The sequence below is a fragment of the Pinus tabuliformis genome, chromosome 1_1 (assembly GCF_031772625.1).
Source record: "Pinus tabuliformis cultivar Carrire ecotype Pingquan chromosome 1_1, CPIR1, whole genome shotgun sequence".
NCBI lineage: Eukaryota > Viridiplantae > Streptophyta > Pinopsida > Pinales > Pinaceae > Pinus > Pinus tabuliformis.
In genome coordinates this window covers 424,118,602-424,146,418 of record NC_142297.1, presented here as the reverse complement: position 1 = coordinate 424,146,418, position 27,817 = coordinate 424,118,602, and the positions used below count along the sequence as shown (strand labels likewise).

At 38.7% G+C, this 27,817-nt stretch overlaps 1 protein-coding gene across 3 annotated transcripts in view; it reads left to right on the top strand.

Annotated features, from left to right (window-relative positions):
* The window catches only part of LOC149213502 (uncharacterized), a 103,139-nt gene that overhangs the window by 12,797 nt on the left and 62,525 nt on the right, over positions 1-27,817 (top strand). The window contains exon 1 of one of the 3 annotated variants that reach the window (XM_089392038.1): positions 7,205-7,221. The exons of the other annotated variants lie outside the window; for them this stretch is intronic. The gene's annotated coding sequence lies outside the window, so the exon portion shown is untranslated. Of the gene's footprint in view, positions 1-7,204; positions 7,222-27,817 lie in introns of those variants that run through there. 3 annotated transcript variants of the gene reach the window in all.

Genomic DNA, 27,817 nt, shown 5'->3' with positions numbered 1-27,817 from the left:
TCCCTGAACTCTAATCTCAACTGGGTCTTCCTCTGAACTGACATGCATGAGTTATTTATGAGTGAATTATCAGTTATCTGATTGATCACTACATCTGAATTAAATCCTATTTAATTCACTTGATCTCTCACTAGTTCCTCCATCAGTGATAACTAGTTTAACTGAAATTAATTCAGTTAAACTGAATTAAATAATTACAACTCAATAAGAACTCAACCTGAGACGCTAAAATTTAGGGATCACTCTACATGACTCTAGATAGACTTCCAACTCAAATTTACTGAGCCAATTAAGTCAACTTAACTTAGTTAACTGTTACAAGTTGCTATGAGAATAGAATTACAATTTAATTCAAGGACAAATTAAATTAGGATTTTCTTGTTGCTATTTTTAACATATATGTTAGCTGGAAGATCAAAGGAAGAAAGAGTGCTAAATTTGCAGATAATTATAGCTTGGATAGGAACTTTCACACAGATTTAGTGTGAATGTGCGAGAAGTTGTTTGAGATATTTGTGAAAAGTCTTATATTTAGCAGTCGAGGCTAAAAAGTGTGTCTCATGCATGACTCATACTAGGAGTAATTTCAAAAACAAATTTTTAGCTAAAAGTATAAAAATAGGTCAAGGTAGAGGCTTTCTCTCACACATGAATTGTTGATCAAGTTGAGCATTGAGATAAAGAGGGGGGGATTTATAAGTGTTCCATGGGGAGCATCCCCTAGGGTGTGGTACACACACCCCACTCTTCACACACACCTCTGATTGGGGGACACTCGGGGAAACATTTCCCCATGTCCCCCTTTTGGGGAGACGCAAGGAGACATAGGGGGAAACATTTCGCGAGTGTGGGGGATGCGTTTCCCCAAAAGGGGTGCTTGTGGGTGTCCCCCCTCAGAAAGGGCTAGGCATCCCCCCTTAATTTTGTTTGAAAACAATAATTTATGAGTGGGGAAGCTTAATATTCATCCCTAGGGTGTTAGTTTTTGCAGCATCAGAGGTGTTCTAGTCTTGAAACTTTGTGGAGAGGGTAAACACAAAAATTCTCCATAACCCATAAATCATTTTTGGAAATTCCACCTAGAAGTGTCTCAATTAGATTATCGGCCTATTTTTAAATATTTCCTAAGGCTAAACTTAGGAAAAGCGGTTAATTAATCAATATTAATTGAGAATGGTGTGAATTATCTAGAAACTCACACAGATCGATCCAGAAATGATCTCAGCCATGGATTATGTTTTAATCTTAGCCGTTGGTGTCTCAACTGGAGATTATAAGAGGAGGTTGATGTGTAGATGGAGAACATACACTTAACACACTTGAGATGGATTTCCTTGGGTAGTATGATTTTTCCAAAGAGCAACAGTAGTTGTCGGAAGAGTTCGAGCCAGAGAAGGGAAGCAGAGACAAAAGGGGTAGAGAGTGTGAGTTCGGAGGAATTCTTCTAGTTTCGGAGAGTTAGGAAGAAGAGGCTGAGATTTTCTCCAAGAGGCTACACAGAGCCTCAAGAGGGCAATTCGATCCAGTTGAAGAGGAAGGCGTTTTTAGTTCCAGAGGACAGGAAAGTTTTCTAGAGGGCCGGAGAAGCATTTTCCTAGTCAGCAGCAGGCAAGACAACTAGATTGGCAGTTGGTTTACGTAAAGCGTTTAAGGGACTACGCTAGGGTGATGAAGGGCTTGCATAGAGATGGTTGGACGACTAGCTTTTCAGAGGTAGTCAAGTGCTGGGATTGCTCAGAGTGAGGGTAAAGTAGTAAGTAGGACGACTAGATTAGCAACTGATTTAGGCAGAGCATTTGAGGCACTGCGCTCGGGTGACGCAGGGCCTGCTCAGAGCTGATTGGACGGCTAGCTTTTTAGAGGTAGTCAAGTGCCGAGATTGCTCAGAGTGAGGGTAAATTCCCTCAGATAATTTTTGCTAGTATTCCTCTTGGATAGATTCGCCAGTTTGGCGATATTTATTGTACTAAAAAATTCTCATTGCTGCTTAATAATAAAAACCTTCAACCACTGCACCGATTTTCCCAAGTTGGGTTTTTCCGGGGACATTTTTCCAAAAACAACGGTGTCAAATTTTTTGTGTGTGTGGTAGTATTTTCTCAGTTTCCAGTTTATCTTCCGCATAATTTAATTTGTGAAGTTTGCACTGTGAATTATTCGTTATTTTCTGTGGCAAATAAATTGCTAATTAATTTACAGTTAGAAGAATAATTTCCAATTGCTGTAATAGAATTTCAGTGGTTGAAAATTTCACATGGTATCAGAGCTATTTTGATCAGACGGGGAAGCACAAATTCATTGTTCAGTTGGAGCAACAAGACGAATTTCTGAGGTTTGCGCAAAGACTAAGCTAGGCAATGCTAATTGCTTGAGCAAGTTCGATTTTTCAGTGTAGGTTAGCAGAAAAAATCAGCTTGCCAGTCGAGTGATTCCAGCAGATAGGGGGAGTAGCAACCCAAGTTTTTTCACTAGGAAGATATCTTGTTTAGGTGCAGGAGGGTTTTGCAGTAGTAGAATCAGCGTTGTGTGGAAGAGAAAGGAACACATAGAGATAATTTCTCTCAGAGGGTTTTGAGTTCTAGAAATCCGATTTTCCAATTGCAGATTGGCAAAAGCTGTGAGCAGAGTTTCTCATTCCAGAAGGGAGTGCATGTAGCAATCTTGGCAACCGAGCAGCGGGAAAGAGGGAGATTTTCGATCGGTTTCAGATATGGCCATAATTGGGCTTAGAGATCAGGATAGGTTGGAGGGAGCCTCTAATTTTGTCATCTGGAAGGCTAGGATGTCCTTCCTGCTCGATGAACATGGCCTAAAAAACTATGTAGATAATGTGGTGGCAGTACCCTAGGATGCACATCAACTGAAGGAATATAGGAGAGAGATGGCAAAGGTGAAGCGGTTAATCCTGGATGGAGTTCGAGACCATATAGTCTCACATGTATCTCGCAAGAATACTACCAAGGAGATGTGGGACGCTCTTGTCCAGCTATATCAGAACACTTCCAAGCAACAAAAGATGTTCTTGCAGGAGAAGCTAAGAAACATGACGATGATGAGGGGTGAAGGCATAGACTCCTTCCTCACTAGGATTCAGGAGGTCCCAGATCAGCTTGCAGCCATTAGGGAGGCGCCTCAACCAACAGAGCTTGTTTGTTTGGCATTGAACAATGTCTCAAAGGAGTGACAAGTGTTTGTCCAAAGTATCTTGGGCAAAGACACATTGCCTAGATGGGATAGGATGTGGTCAGAGCTACAACAGGAGGAGTTGAGGCGAGCTTTGTTAAAGAGCACCATGAACGAGAGTAGTAGCAAGGGCGTGAAGGGTGAGAAGGAAGAGGAGAATGTGACCCTAGCATCAAAGTGTCCCAGCCAGGGACAAGGGGAGAAGAAGAAGAAGGACTTATCTAAGGTCAAATGCTTCAAGTATGACGAGTTTGGCCACTACAGTAACTAGTTTTCTCTTAGGAAGAAGGACAAGCAAGAGAAGTAGGACCAGGCGGCAGCATCCGCAGAGATAAACAATCTGTCCTCCAGGTTGGAGGAAGATTTTACCATTTGTGCTATTATATCTCTAGAGTGAGGTGGGGTGATATGGAGTTATAGTCCCAGAGTTTCACAAAGGGTTGGGCAAGGTCCATTGAGGTGTCCTCATGGATCATCACCTTGCTACAGGGGCCCATAGTATTCAATAGTAGGATGGATCAGAGTCAGTGATGCAGTCAGATTCTAGAGTGATAGTTGCGGACTAGTAGTAGTCAGGCGCTGAGGAGCGCAGTGCAGTGTGAATTTAATTTTGAATCTTGTGGTGTATGGATGAATGATGTATCAATATGAGTGATGAGTATGGATTAATGTATTTCATTATTTAATTCAATTATGTATGGATCAATGTATTTATGCTTTCATTATATATATATATATATATATATATTAAAAAAAAATTATATACCTCAACACCCCCCATCTCCCCTAAATTTTCTTAAAATTTGATGCTACCCCACACATCCCCCTTGTGCGTTTCCCCGTACCCATGTCCCCACCGTCCCAGAGTCTTGGTGGGACATAGGGATTTGTGCAGAGGTGAATCGAAGTAGCTTTCAACAAGTTGTAGTACAAATCCATATAGTCGTGTGGTACAATTTGTACAAATGTACAGTAAACAAGTATGTTTAGTTAGTAGTACAATTGTACTCAATCGATAGATTGTTCTACTCAAGTTCAAGGTGTTTATGATAATCGTGCGATGTTTTTTTGTGGGAAGTTTGTGGAGGTTTCCTTGTAATTTTTTCAAAAGAATGAAAAAGTTGATTTGAAGGAGTAATTACTTGTGTATGCGTGGATTTGGTTTTATGTTTCTACTCTTTAATTTCTAGCCATTATGTGATTGATACTATGGTTTGAACTCAAAAATTTAATTTCAACATTAATTAAATTCACTATCTACTTGTTTGATTAAGATCATAAGGACATAAGACACCTAGGGCTTGAAATTTTCACATGGCATTAGGGCTCATTTCTCTAATTTAGTTTTTCAAGGTTTTGGTGCTAAATTAATCCTTGGAAATAAGGACTCGTAATGAGAGTATTTTAAACTTATTTTCTGATATGGAAGTTTGTGCGGTAGATCTCAAAGATGGTAGTTGTGACATGCCCCAAGTAGGTATGGCGGGATGCCATGGTGGAGGTGTATACTTCCATTATAGAGAATGATGTTTGGTACATAATGCCTGTTGGAAATATGGTAGGCATGGTTGTTATTTTCATCTTGAAAAGAAATTGGAAAATTTGAATTTTAAAATTTTGCCTCCAAATATGTTGAGGCTGCCTCATGTGTTGAAAATTGGAGACATGGTCGAAATTTCCATCAATGAAGAAAAAGGAAAAAAAGAAGAAGATTAAAATTGAAATTTATCTTACCTAAAGTGTCAAGTTGGCTAGGCCCCTTGGAGGCACCCTTTCAACCCACTTTGAAGACTATATATATATATATAAATAAATATATATATATATATATATATAGGTCTCTCCTCTTCACTTGGTCAATTCATATCACAACTTCTTTTCTGTCTGTTCTAGTCAGTTCTGTGGAAGGAAGGGGGACGAAAAACAAAGGACAAGAGGCTTAACATCTGGACAAGAGGCTTAACATCTGTGAGATCATTCTTTCGTTATCTGTTTTCTAGATGTATTGATGGACATTGAACTCTCACTCTCTCTCTCTCATAAGGAAGAATTTTTTGCGTTTTCCCCTTGTGGGTTTTGCCCTTGCCTCGGGCCTAAATTTTGTGTCTCTTGTCTCATAGTTGCATTGTTATCTTTACTGCACTTCTAATTTGTTAATGGTTGAATTTTCTTATGTATAACTGCTTAATGATATTAGATAATGTATATTTACTTAATGCTAAATAATCATTGGTAGTTATATGTTGAAGAAAATGTTTCTAGTTTGTGCATGCTAGAAATCAACATCATGTTATTTTAAGTCGGTTGGGCCCCTAAGAAGCACCCATTCGACCCCCTTTTGATTACTATATAAAGGAGACCATCTCTCCTCATTTGGATCATCGATCTATATTGTCATGAGCTCTGTTCCCACGAAGAAAGGATGGAATGAGGGGGCTGAAAATCTCAAAAAGAGGGCATGGCATTTCATCTTTTCCTTGGGTATTGGTTTAGCTATCATCTTGATGATGTTTCTAATATATTCATGAATCTCTCTCTCTCTCTCTCTCTCTCTCTCATAAGGAAGAATTTCCGGGTTTTCCCCTTGTGGGTTTTTCCCTGGCCTTAGGCCTAATTTTTGTGTCTCTTGTCTCATGGTTTCATGGTTATTTTTCTTCTGCTCTTTCATGGTTTAATGGTTGATATTTTCTTTTGTATAACTGCTTAATGATTTTGAATGAATGCTATGTGGAATTAATGTTAACTAATCATTGGAAGTAGTTATCATGTAGAAGAAAAATTATTTCTAGCTTGTGCCCTAGAAAAATCAACATGGTTTCAGATCCAAGTTCGATGAGCAGTTGAGATAAAGATATCTGAGCCTCCTTCTCTAGCATCAATCCATACCTACAGGAAGTCTGAATTTCTTTTGTCTATAAGGTTGAACTTTTGAAAGGTTTATTTCTTGCACTGTGATTCAATTCAAATAATTATGATTGAAGGACTATGGAGAAGGGCTTAAGTTCTGAGCATGATTTGAGTTTGTAATTTGATCCAAGGTTGCTTGTGATCTGAGGTCAAGAAGACTTGGAACGAATGCCACCAAAGTTTGAAGTCTATGGTTCATTCAAGCCATGGAAGTTCGAGCTTTCTGTGATGATTTGAATTCCTTTGATCTAAGACACCTATCTAATTCTGTGGTGGAAATAAGTGTGTTCTGTGGAAAATTATCCTGTGGTTCGACTCTTTAAAGGAAGTCCAAGTTCTATAATAAAACCCTTGTGGAAGAGTGTTGTAACTTGTACCTGTAATGATACTTGTGATGGAATACCTCCTTGATCCAAATCTATGGTTGTCAACTAAAAGGCAAAACATTCTTGGGGGCATGTGAGCCCATTTGTTACTCTGCTTTTTGTTCATGCAAGCCTATTTATGGATGTATATTTCTATGGATGTATGTGAGCCTATTCTCTATTATGCGAGCATCTATGTGGCATCTATCTCTATGGTATGCGAGGTTACATCTATGGTATGCAAGCTCCTATGGTAAGTAAGATTCTGTGGTATACGAAGCACTTCTTCTCTGTGGTCTTGTGGCTCAATAGAATGATCCAAAGGCAGTAAACTATGTGATTATCCTCCTTCATAATTATGTGGTGATGATTTGAATTCCTCTGTTAAAACCATCCTGACCCTTGTTTGAAGCTGAGCTAAGGCTGAGGTCCCTTCAAAAGCAACAAATGATTTTTAAACCATCTCTGTGAGGCATTCAAGTTCTCTCTATGGATCCAAGCTTTATGATTTGTCTTACTATTATGATTTGAACCTAAGTCAAGTCCTGTAATAATTTATTTGAGTTTGTATACTCTTTGGTGTGAGCTTCTCTGAGGCACATTGAGTCTAAGGCACATTGCAATATGGAATCCTTGCAGACCTGAGGCATTTCTATCTTTGTGGAAGGTGAGCGAATCCTAAAGGACATTACAGTGTCACATAGTATGAACTGTGGGTCTATGATTAAAGAGAAGTTTGTGACTTTATTCATCTAATCTTTATGAGGTAAGTATGCAGTCTGTGTGTATTGATATTGCTATGCAAGTATGAGATTATGCCTAGTAGGTCCGAGCTTTCCCCTCCTCCCTGTGGAATTGAGTTGAGCCACCTCAGATCAAGTGTCTTGTTTAGTATAATGTGAAGGCAAGATTAATAGCATAAGATAAGTTTTGTCATGATCTCTCTTAAGTTGAAAAATTCATAATACGTTTCAGAAGATTGAAGAATCTATGGATCTCAGGTTTTAAGAATATGAAGAATTATGTGAGATATCCTAAGGAGTAAAAGAAGGGTACTGATTTAAGCCCTCAAGTCTGATTGTTAATAAAAGGAAGGTTGTTCAAAGGTGTCCTCAAGACAATCTAATGTTTCCTTTATATAAAAAGGAAGACGAAATTCATCGACCTGAAAGCAAAAGAGCCGACTCCAATGATCCAAGACCATGTCACTTAGAAGAACAATCAAATAAGCAATGGATGGCTTTGTATCCAAATGAAAGGAATAATGTCAGGACACCGTTTTGGAATTTCAAAAAGGCCTGCTAAAATTGTTGCTTGTCTTTCTTGATGAAGTCCAAATGATGAGATTTTGTCGCTGTCATATTATCAAGAAAATGAGGTTTTAATTAAAGTTAGAAGGATTTGAAATTAGATTATGAAGGCCGAGTTTAAGACCTAGTCATAAATGACTAAAGACATTGTAACGACCCATCTAAACTAATCCACTAATATAAAGTTTTAAACTTTATATTAAAATAGATATGATAAACTTTAAAACAAATATGAGTTAAACTTTAAAATAAATATGATTAAACTTTATAAATATAAATTTTAAACCTTATAAAATATATAAATTAAACTTTATAATAAAAATAAAATCAAAAAAGAAACACCCTTATATAAAAGGGGACGCATAAACCAAACAGGATATATATAACAAAGTACATATGACAGCAGAGGCAGAAATATCTAAGGGCCGCAGAATGCATGGAAGGCGTGTCGGAAGGAGGGAAGGCGGTGGCTGCAGGTAGGAGGGCGGTCGCCGCCAAGCCCGTAGTTAAAAACCGGAGGTCTGAACCGAGAGGGGGGCTGGAACAACGGAGTTAGAAACCAGGAGGAGGAATTCAGCAGTGAGAGAGGTCCGCCATTGGAAGAGCTTTAATCCGTCTGAGGTTCTGGGCACGGGGGACAGTGAGCTTCTGTGAGAAGCTTACTGGATTGAGCAGCCAGTCTCTGCTCAGTCTGGCTGGGTGGAATTGGTCTCCCGGGTAATTGGAGCAAAGCAGCAGCAGCATCATCAACTTCACCGGATCAGATAGCAGTTCAGGTAAGTACAAAATCAAAATTTTTACGGTTCCTGTTTTCCAGTTTTGATTACTACACATGGTATCAGAGCCTGTCGTTCAAACCCTTCGGGACCTCACAGGCCCTACACAACCGGCAGGGAATGAAATCGTAGCCAGTTATCGAATGAAACCGCGTTGAATGAAATCGTGTTGAATGCAAAGCAGAAATCATCATTTGAAATCCATTCCGCTTTAAATTAATTTTCATTTGAACGGTTAGCGCTTCCCCACACCCGAGCCGTGGATTTAACACTCAGTCGAAGCATATCATTTGTATATTTGCCTAAATTTAAATCATGAAAAGTTCGTCAATATAATAGCCATGTTCCACCAAATCAAACGCACTCACAGGACACCAAGAAGAGGAACCCATCGTAAAGCGGAAGCAAGATACACAAATTTTTATTAGATGCGTAAACCTTCACCGGTAGCGGGTACAACCTCAACCTCAGCTCCGCGTAGCTGCAGGTATGGACTATACAGTTATCCATTGCCAGAATTAATATGAAGGTCTCAACTTTAATTTTAGCGGTGGGAAATAGAAAATTATAGATAATACGGAACCATAAGTTGCCCTAGCCAAGACTGTTGTTGTTTCTCGAAATTTTAGAGTGAAAATAGGGAAAAATCCAAATAGTACGCAAACTATAGACAGCGCCGAGGTTGCTGCCGTTCCTGAGATTTCTTACAGATTAATTTTACAATATTTGGATTAAATTTACATTTAAAAAAAAATATATCGGAGTTTTTAAATTAAATTAAATTCATAGCTTTTTAATTAAATTTCATATCGGAGCTTTTACTCTTTCATGTGATCATTCTATTTTGGACGTGCACGGGATTTATTTGATCTAAAAACAGATTAAATTTTCATATATGGGTATGGCATATGTTCGCTTTTAAATTTACATCTTTCATTTATTTATATTTAGGATAAATTATAATTACAGTCTATTTCCCTTTTAAATTTTATTTGTAATTGTTTTTAGTTTAATTGTTATTTTATATTTTTTTTGTGTGTCTGTTTTCTTTTGTTGGCCGATTCTATTTGGATGAAACTTAGATACGAAATGGACAGATGGAAACGAGACCTACGATTTGGGATTTCCATGAGGCAATTCAAGAAGGTCTGATTATCTATTATCTGCGGCCTAGTGAGCAGTTTCGAGGATCAGAAGCAGCATTCGTTGGGCATATCTATGGCCATTCAGCACCTTTGAAAACTGAATCTGAAGCTAGCTTAAACATTACATATTGTCTCTACGTCCTAAAGATTCGATTCCAGATCAAATGCTATGGTGTTCGCTATATTTTATTAAGTTTCCAGCCCTATGCCTTCTGAGTTTCAGCCTCTCTATTACAAGGGTTGACTGTGTTATAGAATCCATATGCAAGCCTGTGTAAACCATGCAAAATTAGTCATTCAGTTGGTCGAGCTTCTAGTTTCATCTCAGTGACCTGTTGTCAAATCAAATGTTTGGTGGTTTTCTTGTTAGTGTTCCAATCTGAAAGGATAGTTTGGCCCTGAAGATTATAGTGAATTGACCCTATTTTACTTCATCAGCGTATACATTGAAAATTCTCATGCAGCAGTATAGTTTAGTGCTTGTTCTCTGAGGGCTATGCGCTGCCCACCTGTAGCCACTTGTGCACTTGTCTGAAGTATGTCTCGATTTCCTTAAGAAGCCCTAACCAGTGTTCTTGAAAGTTCTGAAGCCTATGTTTGTGCTACAATCCTAAGCAAAACTCTGATAGTTTCTAGCAGCCCTGATCTGAAGAATATAATATTAAATTGAAGGCTTGAAGATTGCTAAAGCACAGACTTGTGAACCCAGTAAATTCAGTATCCTCGCATCTCCAGTAAATTCAGTATACTCGCATCTCTATTACTGTCAGTTGTCACAGATTGTCAAGATCTTTAGAAGGTACTGGTGTTGTTGAGCAGAACATTAAAGAAGACATCTTTAGTGGCATTCTTATACCAGTACATCTGAGGTATGATCTGGAAGATATATCAGCAGATTGAAGGCACAGCCGTGGAGGACAAACCCCTGAAGTATCCTCAACAATGAACCTCTGCTAGGGTTTGCATTGCAAGTATCATGATACTGTATCAGTATGATGCCCAGATGCTTTGTTTAATGCTACTAAATATGCTTTGTTGATACCCAGTTTAAAAACCGGAGGGCCTTTACAATCAGGATTTCCAGGAAAGACTCCCCGAAACTTCTTCAGAGGAGATAGCTCGAGGCCACCTTATGGTAACAGCTTTACCCCAAGAAATATAGGGACAAGAGCTCCCATGGCAGTAAACACTATAGTCGCAGAATCATCAAACACCAGTCCATGGACATCTCGAGGGACTGCCAGTAGAGGAAGAAATTCGAGAGGAATCAACATGAGAGGACGAGGCTCGTTCTCTAGAAATTCACGTCCTGATTCAAGAGGATCAACGCAGCTTAATTGTTGGGGATGTGGGGGACCGCATTTTCAATGTGACTGCCTAGAAGCTTCATCGAATATATTGCATAGGACTGGAAAGGAGCCGATATCAAACAATCGAGGTAATCATAGAATTCATGCAGTAGTCAACCACGACCAAGCAGCCCATCAATCCACTGTAGTGGAATCTTCAGGTATTATCAATGGTATAAAACTCAAAATCTTATTTGATACTGGTGCCACAGATAGTTTCATTTCGTCATATGCATTAAACAAATGTGGGTTGGCAGCTCGTAGACAAAATGATTTCCATCAAGTGGAAATGGCCTCAGGAGAACTCCAAACCGTGGGCTTGAGTGTGGATCAATGCAAAATCGATCTAGGGGTCTGTACGACTAAACTAAAAGTTTATGTCACAGCCTTAGGAACGTATGATCTTATCATAGGTATGGATTGGTTGGAAGCTCACCAAGCTTGGGTAGACTGTTATGGGAAAAGGATTCTAGGCATAAATGATGAAGGAGAAGTAATCCAAATTCAAGGAATCAAGAGGGAAGTTTCTTTACGCTACATTTCAGCAATGCAGATGAAGCGTTGTTTAAGGAAAGGTTGTCAGGCTTATGTAATTCAAGAAGTAAGCCAAGGAAAAGGGCCATCCTTAGAACAATATCCGGTGTTAGCCGAATTCCCGGATGTATTTCCAAAAGAACTACCTGGATTACCCCCGGTAAGAGAATTGGATCTCACTATTGAATTAAAACCAGGTACCCAACCGATCTCTAAAACGCCTTATAGAATGACAGCTCCAGAACTTCAGGAATTGCAAATTCAATTGAAGGAACTACTCGATATAGGACATATTCGGCCCAGTACATCACCTTGGGGCGCTCCTGTAATTTTTGTGAAGAAGAAAGATGGATCTTTAAGATTATGCATAGATTATCGAGACTTGAATCGAGCTACAGTAAAGAATCAATACCCTATGCCTCGAATCGACGATCTTTTCGATCAAATGAAAGGAGCTGCTGTCTTTTCAAAAATTGATCTTCGATCAGGCTATCACCAGCTAAGGATTTCTGAAAATGATATTTCTAAGACTGCATTCCGGACACGTTTTGGACATTATGAATTTACTGTGGTACCATTTGGGTTAACAAATGCGCCAGCCGTATTCATGAATCTTATGAACAGTGTTTTCCGTGAATATCTTGATCAATTTGTGCAAGTCTTTTTAGATGATATTCTCATCTATTCCAAGAATAAGAAAGAGCATGAAGATCATTTGCGGATAGTATTGTCCTGTCTTAGAGAACGTCAGTTATATGGAAAACTATCCAAGTGTTCATTCTTTCAGGAAAGGATTCATTATTTGGGTCACATCATATCAGGTGAAGGGATTTCAGTAGATCCTGAGAAGGTAAAAGCGATCATGGAATGGCCAATACCGAAAAATGCACATGAGATACGAAGCTTTATGGGTTTAGCCGGTTATTACCGGAGATTTGTGGAGGGATTCTCCAAAATCGCAAAGCCAATTACAACCCTTCAGCGTAAAGGTGTTAAGTATGAATGGACCGAGGAATGTAATAAAGCATTCTCTGAACTCAAAAGACTACTCACCAGTGCACCAATCCTAAGAGTCCCAAACATGAACAAAGATTTTACGGTATGTACTGATGCATCCAAACAAGGGCTGGGTGCAGTGTTGATGCAGGATAGAGGAGTGATAGCATATGCTTCCAGAAAGTTAAAACCTCATGAAGAACTCTATGCTACTCACGATTTAGAATTAGCCACTGTAGTGCTAGCTTTAAAGATTTGGAGACACTATCTAGTGGGACGAAGTTTTACACTTAAAAGCGACCATCAAAGTCTACAATATTTATTCACCCAAAGAGACTTAAATGCCAGACAAAGGCGATGGAGTGAATTCCTAAGTGAATATGACTTCGGAATATCATACATTAAGGGAAAAGAAAATGTAGTAGCAGATGCTTTAAGCAGGAGACCTCAGATATTTTCTCTCATACCCATTAAAGTAGACTTAAGACAACGAGTACTGGATCATCTTATAAAAGACAGCTGGTATCTAAAGGTGAGAGCAAGTCTTGAAGGTATTAGGGCAAAAGAATCTAAATTTGAGGGATATGAATTAGAAAACGATGGGATCTTACGATTCCATGGAAGGATGTATATTCCTGATGATAAAGATCTTCGAGATACCATCCTTGGGGAAGCCCACAGAGCAGTATATTGTGCTCATCCTGGAGTAGGGAAAATGTATGCGGATACCGAGAAACTCTTCTTTTCGGCAGGCATGAAGCGTGATATCACTCAATTTGTTGCAAAATGTTTGGAATGTCAGCAAGTAAAGGCAGATCATTGTCACCCAGCGGGCCTCTTACAACCCCACGACATTCCTATGTCTAAATGGGAGACCATTTCTATGGATTTTATCACTGGACTACCTCTTACTTCTCAAAGACACAATGCCATTTTGGTAGTGGTGGATAAATTAACAAAAAGCGTCCATTTCATTCCCGTAAGAGATACTTTCGATGTTGCTGACGTAGCTCGAGTATTCATAAATGAAATTATCAGATTTCATGGAGTACCTAAAAAGATTATATCCGATAGAGATTCGCGATTCACTTCTAGATTCTGGACTTGCATGCAAACAACCTTAGGTACTCAGCTAAATTTAAGCACTGCTTACCATCCTGAGACTGATGGGCAAACTGAAAGAGTAAATCAAGTACTTGAAGACATGTTGCGAATGTATGTGATGGATCAGCAATCACACTGGGAAAAGTATTTACCCTTAGTCGAATTCGCATACAACAACAGTTACCACAGCTCGATTGGAATGCCTCCATTTGAAGCTTTATATGGCAGACCTTGCAGAACACCGTTAAGTTGGGACAAGTTAGAAGATCGAGTGATAATAGGACCAGAATTAATCCATGAAATGGAAGCGCAGGTAAGACAAATTAGACAACGATTGAAGGAAGCACAGGATAGACAAAAGAGTTATGCTGATGCTCACCGAATTGATAGGAGGTATGAAGTAGGGGATCAGGTCTTCATCCGCATCAAACCAAATAAAAGTACTATTCGATTCGGAAAAGGGACAAAGTTATCACCCCGATTTATTGGGCCATTTAAAGTCGTGGAAAGAGTGGGACCTGTTGCCTATCGTCTTGCCCTGCCACCTCACCTGCATAGAATTCATAATGTATTTCATGTTTCTGTATTAAGACATTATATCGCTGATCTATCTCATAACCTTCAATGGAAGGAATTGCAGGTATCGGACGAGGGAGTCATAATGGTCGAACCGTTACGTATATTGGAACGTAGAGTTCGATAGCTGAGGAACCGCCTGGTGGACCAAGTTAAGGTTCAATGGGACAAGTATAGTCCTGGATCAACGACTTGGGAAAATACAGAGGACATATGTCAGAGATACCCTAATTTATGTCCATTTTGAAGAACTTTAAACTATGTTTAGTATATATTTACTTCACTACAATCAGAGACTCAGAAACATTTTGAATGATTATAGATAAACGTGAAATTTTGTGGCATAATATATGTTTAAGTCCTGCTGGTACATGGATACCAAAACAATATATGTGGTTCATTTTACTAAATTATAGTTGTCGAAGTAAAGTTAAGACAGTTGAATGATTTTACTTCTGATAGAAATTAAGATATTATAGATCTGATTTATTTATACATGTCAATATGATCAATGGGATAGAAATCAGGAAGTGAATACATTCTAGATGAAAGTCAAAAGACATGCATGGAATATGGCAAAATATGTTGTACTGTAGTATCATAGATGAATTCATAAGGGAATAATATGTGAGTTATTTTGAATATGCTGATGCACATTTTACGGATGCATGGATAAGTGTATGATTGCAGGTAATAGACAGTTACCGGGATGACCACGTGATGACAGAACCTCAGAACAATTAAAGCTCCAAGTGATTCTATGATAGGGTGTTAACCCTAAATTCTACTGGGAGGGGTGGAGGTGTTGCCCACCGTTTATCCTCCGAACCCTGGAGTCATGGGAGGACTGTGCGAGTCACGCTCCCCTAGACGTGTGATGATGACTGCCGGATGCCTACTGGGAATCAGGTCGGTGTAGCCGACGCTGTCACCTTAGAGTTTATGAATGGTTAGGTCAGTAAAACTGACACCATGGCATACTCCAGTAGAGGACGGATAGGATGGGAGCAGAAGAGATTAGGAAGGATAGGATGATTTTAGAATAGCTTGGGAACCTGGATAGGGAAAGACATGTCCATTAAAACCTTAAACCTAAAACTCTAACTTCGGGACGAAGTTTTCTGAAGGGGGAGTGTATGTAACGACCCATCTAAACTAATCCACTAATATAAAGTTTTAAACTTTATATTAAAACAGATATGATAAACTTTAAAACAAATATGAGTTAAACTTTAAAATAAATATGATTAAACTTTATAAATATAAATTTTAAACCTTATAAAATATATAAATTAAACTTTATAAAATTAAACTTTATAATAAAAATAAAATAAAAAAAGAAACACCCTTATATAAAAGGGGATGCATAAACCAAACGGGATATATATAACAAAGTACATATGACAGCAGAGGCAGAAATATCTAAGGGCCGCAGAATGCATGGAAGGCGTGTCGGAAGGAGGGAAGGCGGTGGCTGCAGGTAGGAGGGCGGCCGCTGCCAAGCCCGTAGTTAAAAACTGGAGGTTTGAACCGAGAGGGGGGCTGGAACAACGGAGTTAGAAACCAGGAGGAGGAATTCAGCAGTGAGAGAGGTCCGCCATTGGAAGAGCTTTAATCTGTCTGAGGTTCTGGGCACGGGGGACAATGAGCTTCTGTGAGAAGCTTATTGGATTGAGCAGCGAGTCTCTGCTTAGTTTGGCTGGGTGGAATTGGTCTCTCGGGTAATTGGAGCAAAGCAGCAGCGGCATCATCAACTTCACAGGATCAGATAGCAGTTCAGGTAAGTACAAAATCAAAATTTTTACGGTTCTTGTTTTCCAGTTTTGATTACTACAGACATTATGATTTGAAGGGTTCGCTTTTATGATCAAGACTAGAATAATAAAGTCTATTGCATTGTAAAGAGGAAAAATACTGCTATGAATAAAGTTTTCTTGATTCAAAGAGATCAAGGATGAATATTGATTGATTAATGATGTAAAGAATCTAGTGTTCAAAAAGTTGAAGATCTTGCTCAGATTATGGGGTTTTGGTTTTGGAATACTTAGGGTTTATAAACCCTAGCAAGAAGTGACATCATGAAAATGAAAATGATAAAGTTGCGTGATGGATGCAATGAAGCTAATGAAATTCCAGAATGATGAAATTGAGTGCAAGGATGAGTGGGTTTGTAAACCCTAAAGATTTATTAGGGTTTGGAGTCAAAACTCTAGCTAATAAGATTGCAAAAACCTATAAAAACAAAAAGGGTTGAGCAAACCCTGGGCTTATGAATTGATTGCTTCTGCTTGAAACTATAACTCTTAGAATTTTTTGACATCTTGATGATGAGGTTGGTTTGTAGGTTGGATTCAAGATCAAGAGTGAGCTGTCATGATCTCAAAAGATAAGTATATTGCATTTCCCTTATTGTTTTAATCATTACTAACATTGTATTGTTTATGGTTTGTAAACCTTAGGTAGTGTTTGGAGACGAAAATTTAAATCTTATGGAACAAATTCTAGAACTGATCATGACCGCTTGAAAGAAGAAACCCTAACTCCTTAATGGTGTTGATGATGATATAGCCTCCTTGATGATGGTATGCACTCCTTAATGGCGTGGACTCTTTGATGATGGTATGCACTCCTTGATGATGATGATGTGGACGAGATTAACTCCTTGATGAGTTGAATGAGGTTGACTGGAACCAAGAAGACTAAAATCAAGAAGTTGACAAATTCTCATGAGATAAAGTACTTTGTTGTTTGTTGTTTCATTATGAGTCCCGTGCCCTTGTATATCTTGCTTGGCTGTATTTGTTCTTCCAAGGCCTCCTAGTAAGGTTTGCAGGTACATAATGAAGATTGCCAAGGTGTGACAATTGTTGTTAATAAATGGAAGAACAAGTGACAAAAAGACTCATGATTGGATGGACTTTGGACTCAAAGGGAGCAGACAAGATCAACTTGATTGAAGCACATTTCTAATGAAGATGGCGAGAAGTTTTGAAGAGCGATGCTAATCTAAATATGTTAAAGACAAGCTTGTGATTTTTCTGCTATGTATTGGTGATATGTTTCTGACAAGGATTGAGCTCCTCTTCGTCTAGTGTAAGAGAGAGCTAATTGAAGAATTACAAGATTGAAAGTATGACACGAGCCTAGTGAAATCGCTGTTGAGGTTGTGGTATAATGGACTGAGAGTCCATGGACACTTGCTTAGGGAAAATTTGAAGAAGCTGCGAAATTCTGCGCTTGATTTGATTGGCTTATTCAACAACCGATAAATGAAATTGCTAACTCTATCTAGACTGGATGAATTCTGGGAGCTGTGTTGGTCTAAATGACATGGGTGGTCCTACTGCATATAGCATGATTGGAGCCGGAAATGTAGCTGATTTGTGAAGTTGGTCGCTGATCTATTTGATCTTCTGCTAGATTCAACTATGGCACACTTTTTTGTTGATGAGCAGGTTGATATTTGCTTATGTGAGAAGCCACTTGTTATCTGCTGGATTCAACCATGGTTGATGATGTTTGCCTTTGTGAGAATCTCCAACTGAAGTTGAATGAATCGTTGGATGTTGTTGTTTGCTGGAATGTTTGATAAAGTGCTAAAATCCACCATGGCTACTTTTTTGCTGTTGAGCTGGTTGCTGATGTTTATTTGAGAAGATTGGAATGGTTGAGAATACCTGTGGAGAGGGAACATTGATTGGTAGCATTGTGAATCTTCCTTAGGCTGTGTGCTGGGAGACCTATGGATTGGTTGGGAAGATTGTCACTCCCTTAGGTTGTACGCCGAGAGACCAGTGACTCTGGTCGGGGAACTTGGTTTTGTGGCCTGAAGTGATCCCTTAGGTTTTTACTGGGAAACTAGTTTGGTTGGGGACAATGATTTTGTGATCTCTCTCTTAGGTGTTGATTGGGAGACCTATGGTTTGGTCGAGAAGGATGAGTTTCCTCCCTTAGGCTATGGGCCGGGAAACCTTGTTTATGGTCGGGGAGATGCATCTTGTGTATATGATTAATCTCAAGTTTCCTCCCTTAGGTCATGGATCGAGAGACCTATGGATTGGTTGGGGAGATTTACTTTATGCATATGATTGGTTTGGCCTCATTGATTGATCCCACTGGTCAGTAGGGCACTGACCTGGATGCCATGGGGTTGTGGCTTGTGGGATATGCTTGATGCCATGTATCTTTCCTTATGATGAATCATGATACTGATGATCTCTCCCTTAGGCTGTGGGATGGGAGACCCATGGATTGGTCGGGGAGATTGACCTTGAGAGAGAAAATGAAAAGTACCTCCCTGGCTAAGAGGGAGTGTTGGAAATATGGTAGCCATGATCGGTATTTTCATCTTGAAAAGAAATTGGAAAATTTGAATTTTAAAATTTTGCCTCCAAATATTTTAAATCGGCCTCATGTTATTTGAAGTTGTTTGGGCCCCTACGAGGAACCCATTCGATCCCCTTTTGATCACTATATATGTTGAAATTTAATGACTAAAAAAAAGTTTCCAACAATCCCAACCTGATTTTAATTTGATCTTATCACTCCCATTCAGCTAAATGCCCTTTCCCATAAGCATACATTCAACATATTGAATTCTAGAACTGTAATTTTCAGATTAAAACACATGGGGCTGTCAACACATGCTGAAAATAAATATGGACATAACCAGGCCAACAACACACATAAAAATACACAGATTTTTGGTCAACTTAGACGCAAGCAAAACCCCTTCAATCTTCTCTAGGGAAAACTTGTTAGAGAGCTCTTCAAATTTATTTATCTTTCAAGTTTAAGAAAAATACATTTGTAGACAAAACAAAACAATGAAATACAACGTATCTCTTTAGCCCAAAACTCCTTGAAAACTGTGCCCAATTTGCCTCGATTTTCGTGCCCACTTGAAGCTGAAAATATGTATTGTACAGATTTCCGTACTGTTGTACGAACTGTGTGGATTTTTTTTCAAAAACTTCTCTTGAACGACGTGCAACTCACAAAGGTCAATGTTGTTTGTACTGTACCTTCTGCTGTCTTCTAAACCTTGATTTCCATGCCTAGCTTTGCTCAGAAATCACTCCTTTAGCTTGCTACAACAAATTTCTCCTTCAGCAATCTCTCTTTTCTTTTCCCCCATTTGTTTCCCTAAATGACTTTTGGGCAACCCTAAGATCTAATGGCTCAGATTCATTAGATCAAGGGATGAGAATAAATGTGCATTTAATTCTCACTTTCTATTTTTTAACTCACCCATTAAATAAAGTACCCACATTGTACTTTGTCTAAAGTCATTTTTCACTTTATAATTTAACATTGACTTTACCACTTATAAAGTCACTTTCACTTTATAAAGTCACATTTAAGAAAAAAATTATTTTGGAGACTTTTCCCTAGGTAGAGACTAACCCATGGGAAACCACTTGTCCAAGGTACATTAAAAATCAACACTCCCTCTTACCGAGGAAAGTGTTTCTCACCACACCCATTTTGTCCTTGAAGTGCACATGCTTGCCTCTTGGCAAGGACTTCGTGAGAACATAGACCACTTGCTCATCTATTGATATATACTCCAGCTTCATTGCCCCCTTCTGAACATAGTCCTTGATGAAATGATATTTGATGTCAATGTGTTTTGACCTGTCATGAAACACTGGATTCTTCGTGAGTTTAATGCAACTCTGATTATCACAGTGAATAACCGTTGGTCTCAACCCTTGATCAAATAGGCCATACAACAACTTGCGAAGCCAAATAGCCTCACAACTAGCCTGGCTAGCAGACATATACTCAGCCTCAGAAGAACTCAAAGCAACTGACTTTTGCTTTCGAATGAACCACAACACCACTGTCGAACCCAATCTTAAGCAACACCCTGAAGTGCTTTTCTTGTCAAAAGCACAACCTGCCCAATCTGAAGCTACCACCCTTAGTTCCTCGGGGTACTACCCATAATCTCTGCCAGTCGACTACGAATTGGAAACATCAAGGAGGAGTCAGATCTACGACACGCATCATCATCAGAGAGCATATCATCAGGGAACACATCTCAACCTAGAACCACATCAGGGAGCACATCTCGGCCCAGAATCTCATGGGGGAGATGTACATCTACAACCCATATCGAGCAATAGGATATCTAAACACACAGGGGAGAACATATCAACCCTAGTATCACATCAGGGAGCTCATTCTCAACCCGGAATCGCATAGGGTTATCTCAACCCAATCTTATTGTGTACTAATCTTCCCATTGACAACTCTAAGCAGTCGTGTGGTAGAACACCTGCGTCATAATCAGGCTTGGATGAGATACCTGACTTACCAAGAGGTAAAGATCACACGCGTCCAAGCCTCCTCAACTCGTTGGCTAGATGGGGAGGGACAATCCCAACAAGCCTTGCCTGTGGGTATGATGCCAACTGGTGTATACTCTACAAAGACCAAGATAGGGTGAGCTACTACTCCAACCCTATGGGTAACATATAGGGGTGATACCCTATTGTCTAGAGTTCCCTCAACCCCAGGAGTCCTCTATGTCGATTCCTCACCGTAGGAGCTCAGATAGGGGGCAAGAACTAGCTTAGTGTCCTTGATCAACGATGCTCTCATCATACTCACATCTGATACCAACTTGATCATCATGTAGCAATAGTAGCAGTCTTCTCTTCATGAAGGACATCAAATCAAATATCATATTAGAACATAAACAATCATATATAAATATATCATAAAAGGATACCATATTCATCCTCCCTCTCAAGGAGGTGCCAACCACAAGCTTAAGCTTGTCTCGTACAACAACACTGTCTCAATATATGAAGGTATCTTAGTCCCAACTATATGCAGGATTCTCTGCCAATCAATTCCCACTTTTTTTCATCATAATGTATCCATGTCATATCCAGATCTTGCTCAGACGGATCTCTAAGGAGATTCTTCATCCTACCACATGGCTAGTCATGCTAGCAACATCGTACTCAACCTCAGTCATGCTATGGACCTCTCATCCAAGATATCATGACAAATCTCATACTAAGGTAGCATCCAAATGTGCTCATCTCATCAATAACGATCCTAATCATCATCAATACACCCAAGTAGTCACATATCACAGGAGGATTGTCCCATGCAAGTAATTTTAAGGATGCTAGGCAACAACTCAATGTGAATGAAGCGGCTCAATCATGAATCGACTCAAGCTCTATGCACATCATATATTTATACGAATGGATGTTCAAACAATCAATTGTCGGTTGCCAAGTCAAGTTCAACAATATCTCTTCACAACTTCTTGAAATTCAATCAGAGTGTTTAAGGATTTTCATTTCCACTTTCCAATACTTCAATAGCTTCGTAAAATAGATTATCTTTTCCCTATTGAGAAATCTAGGGCATAGAGATTAAGTGATTTCTCTTCTATTAGTAACTTCTTGTGAGTGTTTTTTACTTACTTAGATTATGATCTTCTTTTAATTAGGTTATTAGTGTTCTTCTTCATCAAACAACTACCAATGCATAAACCATACAGAGATAAGAGACACAGAATATAGGCTATTAGCTAGGGTCAAAACTTTTCACTCTTTGAGAGGAAAACCCAAACAAATTCTTCTTCTTATAGAGATTCTAGTTGACGAATACCAAGACCAAGACCCTTGACCTATTTGCCTCCCCAAGACCAAGACACAAGTTCCCTTCCACTGCTCTTCGTGCCCAAGTCAATACTAGTCAAACTTTTGCTTCTTCCTTCTTTTCGGCTACCCTTCAATCTCGACTTACTTCTGCTTCAGATCTACACTTTATTTCGGCCCTAGTTGCAACACATATGGTGATCTAACCTTTTTATCTCCTTCGCTTAGATTGAAAGGCTTTCTTCTTCAACTCAGCTTTTTGAATGCTTCTTGATTAGGCCTTTTTCATTTCCACTTTCCAATACTTCAATAGCTTCGTAATATAGATTATCTTTTCCCTGTTGAGAAATCTAGGGCATAGAGATTAAGTGATTTCTCTTCTATTAGTAACTGCTTGTGAGTGTTTTTTACTTATTTAGATTATGATCTTCTTTTAATTAGGTTATTAGTGTTTTTCTTCATCAAACAACTACCAATGCATAAACCATAAAGAGATAAGAGACACAGAATATAGGCTATTAGCTAGGGTCAAAACTTTTCACTCTTTGAGAGGAAAACCCAAACAAATTCTTCTTCTTATAGAGATTCCAATTAACGAATACCAAGACCAAGACCCTTGACCTATTTGCCTCCCCAAGACCAAGACACAAGTTCCCTTCCACTGCGCTTCGTGCCCAAGTCAATACTAGGCAAACTTTTGCTTCTTCCTTCTTTTCGGCTACCCTTCAATCTCGACTTACTTCTGCTTCAGATCTGCACTTTATTTCGGCCCTAGTTGCAACACATATGGTGATCTAACCTTTTTATCTCCTTCGCTTGGACTGAAAGGCTTTCTTCTTCAACTCAGCTTCTTGAATGCTTCTTGATTAGGCCTTTATCACATCAAGAAGATCTTTTGCCCTTTTTCTGCAGTAGTAACCCTTTTCCTTGCACGTGTGGGTGGAGTTCAGTCCTTAAAATAGTCCCAAATATATCTTCCTTTTGTTTTCCTCCTTTGCTTAGATAGAGATTCTTCTTATGAGATCTTCGCACTCCTTTTTCTACCTTAAACCTTGACCGAATTGCAAACTTGATGACAACCGAAATCTGCTCTGAAATTCTATCTCTAACTAAAATCTGAACTGCCCTAAAATTCTATCTCTAACTAAAATCTGAACTGCCCTATTTATAGTTGTTGGAGCCAATAATAAGCCGACATGACTTTGAGATGAGCCGACGTGTCTATTTGAGAGATTCTATTATTCTATTAAAGCCGACTTGAAGGAGGTGACTTTGTCCAAATTGACTTTTTTGACTAGATGACAAATCCTAAAGGCTCTCAATGGGAGCCATCACTAAAATAAAATTCCTTGCTCGTGAAACCCATGAGACAAACATTACAATAATACTTTTATTTTTCATTTTTCATCAATTACATAAAATCACAATTATACATGTCATTATGAAGGCTGAACCTAGTTATACTTTCAACATCCCCAACTTCAGAAATCGATTCATCATGCCATGATACATCATTTAGAGCTTTAGAAGCTATCTCCTTCCTACTTAGATCATTAGAGGCTCATTACCTGCCAATAGTAAATCATCAGCATATAAAACCAAATTCAAAATCAAAGTCGTACCTTGGAACACTTCTAAAGTAGAGGCTTAGATCAACACATCATCTTGGCTTCACCAAATAACTGTCAATGCGGATACATCAAGATCGAGGAGCTTGCTTCATACAATGCTCTTTGCAAACATCACACTTTTCCAAACCAATATGCTCAGTCTCACATAAATCAATATTGTGTAATCAAATCAACTAAGTTAGCTTATCAAAGTTTATATGCCAGATCAGAACCAATATCAAGATCAACACAATATCACAGTATCAGATTATTTAGACCAAGTGATAGGTAAAGCTCTCATCAAGTCATGACTTCTTCCATTGTCATGCCAACAATTTATCAAACAATATCAATCCAACTTTCATCAAGTCATTCTCATGATCATAATATAAGTCACTAGATGCAAATGCATACACCAAGGATAAGTCATGCAGGTTCCAACCATTCATGGAGATAAATTCATACTAAATCACAACTGTCAATACTTCAACCAATGTGCTAAGAACGAGGAGGCCAATACAAAACCATTATCGAATACCAATATTAGTCATTGGAAGTTCATATATCATTCTCATCAAGGCAAATCATCAGTCGTCAAATCAAATCATTAGTCATCATGTCAAATCCCAAATTTGCTATCATAACGAGATCTATAGTACAGAACATATCTCAACACCAAGTTAAAGTTCTAAGTCATTATCAAGCATCATGTCAAAACTCCAAACGTTGCTCATCTATATCAATAAGCTAAATCATGTCAAACTCTTGCAGCACAAACTTTAAACATAATGACAAACATGTATGCATACCCGGTCACCTGCAAACACAAGTTCAGTATATATATTCATATTATCGCAAACATTCAAACTTTCCAGCTCACATGTCTTTCTGTTGTTTGCTCCACATCTGTAGGACTGACACCCTTTAAGTGAACTTCTGATCTCATGCACAAAAATTCATTTTTGTGTCCAGCAAGCATAGTTGCACTCATAGGTTTTCCTCGATGCGGTTGGGAGATTATAGTCGCACCCTTCAAAATGTTATGCGAGCGACTGTGGCTTCCCAACTGCCAAACCTTAGCTCAGAACTGACTCAGTGCCTCTGTCGCACCCTTGAGCTTGCTTCCGTGCGACTGGGAGGCTACAATCGCACATGTAAGCTTTCTTTCGTGCGACTGAGGCTTAGAGTGAGATAAAACTATCTCACATCATATCAGACCTTTGTTGCAAATCAATAATGTCAGATATCTGTCTATTCATACCCATAAATCATATTTCGATACTAAAGGATATACATATAATGCAAATGATAATAGGAGTAAGAGTCTTATGGAGAGATTCTCCCTCTGAATGGGAATCCACTTTAGGCATATTCATTCATGTCATCAACCTGTCTATAATACTATCATACATCAGCAGATTTGATAGATCATAAAGTCAAACATATACCCGTCATGGTCATAACATGCTAACATCAGCTACTACGTCATCACACCGTGTCATCAATCTTTTGTCAAGGGTTAGAGTCATATGATAAGGGTAGCTGACAAGTATGACATCGCACTCAAAGATCATGAACACAATATCACTTAAATAGCTTGATCCGTTAAGCCGTCTTCATAGGATCGAGATATCCAAAACAATAGATGCTAGCCAACCATCAAATATACCAATATATCAAAGATCAACATTAAGTAACCTCATAGAATTTAAGAAGTTCATCATGATCAAAATGTTCAATACCAGGTGCACCATTTCATCATAAGAAACATGAATCCAAATCACTTTCATATGTATGCAAGAACCATTTGTGAATGAAATATTCATCATACCTTAGGGCTTACCTTGCCATTCAATATTATAGCTGAAACATTATATAATATATCATGCGTACCTTGTAGTATTCAAATACCTGTGTACCTTCATATTTTATATAGTCAGCTTGTAGCACATTGTCACCTTTTCATTAGGTACCTTTTTACCTTTTTCCAACACTAGTCATTCTCTTCCTGCACTAATGATGATCCTCAAGAAGGATCCACTTATCACAACTCATCAAGAGGTTAGAAGCATCCAAATACTCAAATATATATACAGGAAACATGAGTAATAGTCAGAACAATAATTAGATCCATAAGTGTAAACAAAAGCAAAGACATAGAGAAGCCTCATAAGTAAAAAAAATATTTAGCTTCAATGAGAGGTGATCATCTCCCTCTTGAACCAGCCTTCAAGAGCCATCATTGTCCATTGAACTTATAACAATGTTGCCTTCACTATTTCAACCAACTCTATCAACAACCAGGCATAATAGAGACTATCCCATCTAGGGCTACATCAAACCTGTCACAAGGGCTTGAGCATCTTCACATTGACCATGCTAGGGTTTCTCTCAAACCCTAACCTCATTATATCCATCAAACCCTAATACACAAATTTCCTAAGGTTATCTTCAAACCCTAGAATTCTTTTAGATCTCCTCCGTCCTCTTCTTACTTCCATCAAGAGTTTCATCATAGGGGTGATTTCCATGACTTTTCTTCAGCTTAGTTCTCATACCATGTTAATTTTTCATAAAGCTATTTTGTTCTTTTCTTTGATAATTGCATTTCTTCATTAATACATTAAGTTCACCCCATAGTGTCATTCATATATACATCATTATTAAGCAACATATGCAACTATGTAGAAAGAACAATGTCATCATCATTAATGCAGCGAAACATAAAGGAACAATAGGAGAAAAGCATCCCCACATAGAGACACCAGAATTGGTCAGAGACCAGGGCAAAACCCACTATGGGGAAAACCCTTGCAAAATCTTCTTCTTATAGATTGTCATCAAATGATTCAACAAAAGAGAGTACAATGATCCATATCTTCATCTATAGAGCTAACCGACAAAAAAACAACTACAACATCCATGAAACTAACCCAACAAAGCTCATACTCAAAATACTGATTTTGAAATCCCTACTGAATTGTCACTGACCACAGTCAACTGTCGAACCCTACGGTCACTGAGCGGAATCTTCGGACAACAGAGATTTCATATTTTAGTTCCCAGTCGCATGGAGGAGGAGTCATCTGAGCGACCTTAGCAACCTAGTCGCACCCTTAACCCTGACAAGCGAGTGACTGGGGTATCTGTGGCGAGCAAGCGACTATGTCGTCGAATATGATCTGTGGCGAGCGAGCGACTATGTCTGTGAAAAGCCCTAACTCTCGGTCACATTCATAGTGAGATGTCCGTGCGAGTGGAAGGCTCCAGTCACGCGCATGAGCCTTTGTCGAAGCCACTGTGGTTGAGATCCTTCTGTGTTGTGCCTGCCACTGTGGTCCAAAACCTTAGATCTGAAATGCGAGCTTCAGAGCCTACAATTTCACCTCAGAGCAAACCTATTCCTTCGCGGATGAGCCTCAAACCTGCGCGAGCCAAAAACAAGATAGAAGAGTGTATCATCATTGTGTCCAAATGAAGTAGAGGGAACTTGTATTTATAGCCTTTCAAGGTGGTCCATTTTTCTTTAGGGCCGACCTTATCAAATGTGCACATGTGGGCTTTTCTTCATAAGTACACTTCCCTTTATTCGATTTGAGTGATCTTTAGGTCGATTTTGGTCCTCTCGAAAAGAGGTATTCAATGCAATCATTATCTCTATCAGGTGAGTTGTCCAAAGTGGAATTTGACCGTAGTTGCATATTTTTAACACGGGTTCCTTACTAAAAGAGGCCCTAATTTTCTAGAGTAATAGAAAGTGAAGGAAAATTTGTTGGGCATATTTTTGTGTTGTCTTATGTGATCCATTTTCCATTTATTTTCTATTGTAAGTTCATTTTAAAGTTAAAATACAAGTGCATTTAGTTTTAGTAGTTTTTTAGAAAAACATTTTACTATCTGATATATTTTTTGGGTATAAAATAAGCAACTAGGAAAATCAAATTAGATTTGGTATAAAAAATTAACATGGTATCAGAGTACGAAAACTTTTAGGAGTAAAAATATTGATTTGTCATAAGGGTTTACAATAGTAAAGGAATTATTTCCGGTAGTTATTTTCTAGGGTTTTGAGTAATTGATTTGGAAGTTGGGAGGATGGTTGCAACTAGGCTAAGGTTTGAAGACAAATTAGGGGGTGCATCCAACTTTAGTCATTGCAGGAGAGAATTGCGTTAGTGTTGATGGAGAATGGGATCTGGGAGTTTGTGAGTAGCACACCCACCCCTCCAATTGATGCTCCACAATTGGACATCCATAATCAAAAGGATGTGAAGGGTAGGAGAATCATCCTGGATGGGTTGAAGGATCATATGATCCCTCATCTTTCCATGAAG